Raw genomic sequence first — 4,023 nt, 5'->3', positions numbered from 1 at the left:
TCTCGTGCATTCCTCAGCCAATTGGCTTTTGTTCACAAATTCTGCAAAGTTTTGGATCTCCATAAGGCCTACAGACTAAGCAATTTCTCTCTAAGTCTTCCTTCAAACTTGATAAATTTTCACTCCTCGAATTCAGCTGGTGCTTCCTGAAAGACTTTAGAGAGTTGGAACAACTCTTCGAACTTACAAGTGTACTCCACAATCGTCATGTTTTCCTATCTCAATTGCAGTAGCTCTAGTTCCTTGGCTATGCGGGAGGATGGAGGGAAAATACTTTTTATATAACTCAATCCAGAACTCCTCCCATGTAACTTTAGCATTCTCTTGGTCCAACAATCCGAGTACTCCCTGCCACCAGTGTTGTGCATCGTTTTTCAGCAGGTAGGTGGCGAACTCTACATACTGCCCCTTAGAAACTCTCTCACAGTTATCGCTCTATCTCTCGAAACTAGTCATCAGCTCGGGTAGCACTCATATTCCCATGGAATTGAGGCGGATTTACCTTCAGAAAAGAGGCTAGCGTCATTGGTTTATCATCGTAGGTACTCCATTCTCATGTCCACCGCCACTTTTGTTTTCATCTCTTGTTCCATGACTACTTCCACTTCCATTATGGCACTCGAGACGTTCAGCTACTCAGTTGGTGTAAACCACTGAGTCACGCACGATAACAGCCATAGCATTCATAGATTTAAGAATGGTCATTGCATCGGGAAAGGTCTTGTCATTCATATTAGCTCTTTGAGGGCCTCGCCTATTTGTAGCCATTAGAGTCCTATTAACACCAAATAATCAATATTAAGGTGATCAGTCTTAACATATCAAGTTAAGTGCTAATATTCCTTAAATGAATGCTCACAGACCTTATGCAGAACACATCATATAGATATTCTAATTTCATGGAATAAAATTAGAGCATGCGATGAAGCATGACCAGTCCATCCCAAGGCTCTATTAAGAACGAACTGCTCTAATACAAACTTGTAATGACCCAACTATTGACACATCATGACCAATGTCAATGGCTAGGTGTTGCTCATCGGAGGAACCTTCGGGGCTCTGAACTCAAAACAATAATATTACATACATATGAGTCTTTAGCGTTATATCAGAGTTAATCGAACGTTTGTAAGTTATAACCATAAACTGTCTCAATAATCCGGGTGAAAAACATAAATCATATAATGCAGAAAGGTAATAAAACATCATGATACATCATTACACATACTAAAAGAGATACATCCATCAAGTATCATCAAAAGACATGTACAACGTCATAAGAAAACAGAGTTACTACATGTTAGAGTATACACATACACACACACAACACATCTCCGACTCTAACCCACACAAGGGTTTCCTAGACTAGAACTCAGACTATTACAAAGACATAGATTCTAACCCTAAAAAAGACTATCAAAAGTGAGGAAAAATACTACTAAGAAAAGAAGGTCACAATACGATGAAATGTCTATCCAAAATACCCAAAGATATCGACTCAAAGATGATTGCCAGGGGATCCTCCTGGTACTCTTCCTACCCTCCCAGAATCTAAACCGTTAGAAGCTAAGTCCACCTCTAACTAGTCCACCTAAGAAGATATCTCCTCAGAAGGCTCAACCTCCAACAAACTAGAAGACGCATCTTGAACTACAGCGACATGTTGTTCCTAAGGATTGTCAAGCATATGGCCATGCTGAAGCATCAGAATCATCTCAAACTTGGCCATATCCTCATCCCACTATGGTATGACTTGCTTCGCTAAACCAAAAACAGACAAAGAGAAATTCAAACACAAGCATAGGTAGTATAACAGTAACCAAATACGATAAATGCAAATGTGCAAACAACATGATGCATGCTTATTCCTAGTATAGCCCATGAACTCATGCGTCAGTTGTCTACCTACAACCCGACGTTACCCGGAACTTCGTCTGAATATGGTTTCTCAACTCAGTCAGTCATGCATATCATAATAATAATAATAATATGTTGCTAACTGATAAAATGCGCGCCTAAAAGAGAAACAACCTTTTGGTGGGCGTCCCCACATAACATCTTTACCCGACCAGTATGTTTTTTCTGGTAGAGTTTCTCTATCCAGATAGTACGATTTCTGTGGTAAGGTTTCTCTTCTCGTCCAATACTTTTTTTAACTAGGGGCATAATAAATTTTGGGACTAGCTCTTATTTCTGCTTATTCTCTATTTCTCTATTCCTCTTGCTACTTCTTGCCTTCTCTTACTCAAAAGAGTATTAACATCCAATTTTCTTTCCTATCTTAATAATAGCGAATGATATCTGAAATGTGTAAACTTTATGTCCACACGACCGCCTCGAAACAATGTTCAAAAAATTAAGAATCATAAGTTTTTGTCATTACATCTCTAGTTACATAGGAAAAACCGTGGGTATCCTTGTTGGCCTTGCGACGCTGCACCTTGTTCATTGCAAGGTTGATATACGTTGCGACACATCTCTGTACTAGCTATATTTCTAATGAAGGTAATCTAGGGACTCTAAATTTTATTTTGGCTTTAGTCCTACTGCATTTGGATTAAAACAGAATTTTATAAAAAATTTTTAAGTTATTGCCTTAGTATAGGAAGAACCAGAGAAGACAGCAGGTAGCAACAATTTTTAGAAAATTACTAAAAATTAATTTTTAATCCAATGCCTCTCAAATTTGGTTTGGTTTAACAAGACTCGTCTATGTTTCATTTAGTTTTAGATTCAATATGATATCATTTTAAATGTAGAAGTTGTGCAGAGTTGAAAATCATTTTGTTTTAAGTGGTTCTAGTTTAATAAACCAGTGAGTTCATCCCCTTTCAACTTGCATAACTTATTCTCCAAAATATGAATTGTCATGAAATTTTGACTGACCATTCTAGACATCCCAAAATTTCATTTTTCATAAGTTGCAAATCAAAATTCGTCCAGAATTGAGTGATATGCAGATTAAACATTTTTGTTCTAAAACCTGAAAGACTGATTTTCTACATAAAAGGGCTATGAATTTTTTAGGAAATAAAATAGAGTTATCAAAATTTTATAAAAAGTTAATTTCACTTAAATTGAAGGTCTAGAATGTTAGCAATAATTCAATAAAGTGACTGTCTTTTCTACATTAAGTTCTACAGAATCTAATTTTAGTTCTCTTATAAGATTTTGGTCCATTAAGCTCTTAACCTCTTTTTAAACATGACCTACAATTCTTTTAGTTGTTGACACTTCTTATATTTGTTCTTTAGCCCCAAGAGCTTAGCTCTTTTTTACTATTCTCATTATCATCATCGTTATCATCATAGAGAGTTCGTATCATACAAGTACATCATCAAAAAGCAAAAACAACACCACAAGCATCATCGTCAATATCATTATGCATGCACATTTAGCAACACCCTTAACCATATCATCATATAATTCTATTCATGAAGCCTTAACTACACTTAGCCCTTATTCATTGTTGACAACTCTCCATGAAATCTTTTCATAGCTCTCTTTCGGCCAAGAAGTCCTAGACACCATCAAAAACAGATTTTTTTATTAACAATGCCATCATGGTTGAAACATGATCACAACAAAAGAGAAAAGCCTCACCCTCTTGAGCTTGGATTTTTGATTAGTTTGGGATATTGGAAGAGATGTTAGTAGTGGATTAAGCTAGAAGAAAAGAAAACAAAGTGAGATACCAAGAAAGGTTCATATGACCGAAGTAGAGAAGAAAGATGGTGATTGTGTTCCTCATTTACTTGCTGATTTTGAAGCACCAAGGAGGAGATGATGAGAGAATGAACTCAGTTCTCAGCTCTTGAGTCCTAAAAGATGATGTTGTGGGGTCTGATTTTTTCTTTTTAATGAAGAAAACTTGATGAAAAGATAGAAGAACTCACTCTCCTTCTCACCCACACTCTCTTGACTCTTTCTCCCTCTCTTCCTTCTATCACTCTCTCAAAAACCTCTCCCTCACTCTCTTGCTTCTCTCTTGTGTTTGAATTAAACTAAGCTAACACTTTGAAG

This window comes from Arachis ipaensis, chromosome B01 (genome assembly GCF_000816755.2).
Source record: "Arachis ipaensis cultivar K30076 chromosome B01, Araip1.1, whole genome shotgun sequence".
Lineage (NCBI taxonomy): Eukaryota > Viridiplantae > Streptophyta > Magnoliopsida > Fabales > Fabaceae > Arachis > Arachis ipaensis.
Note: the sequence above shows the minus strand (reverse complement) of the source record.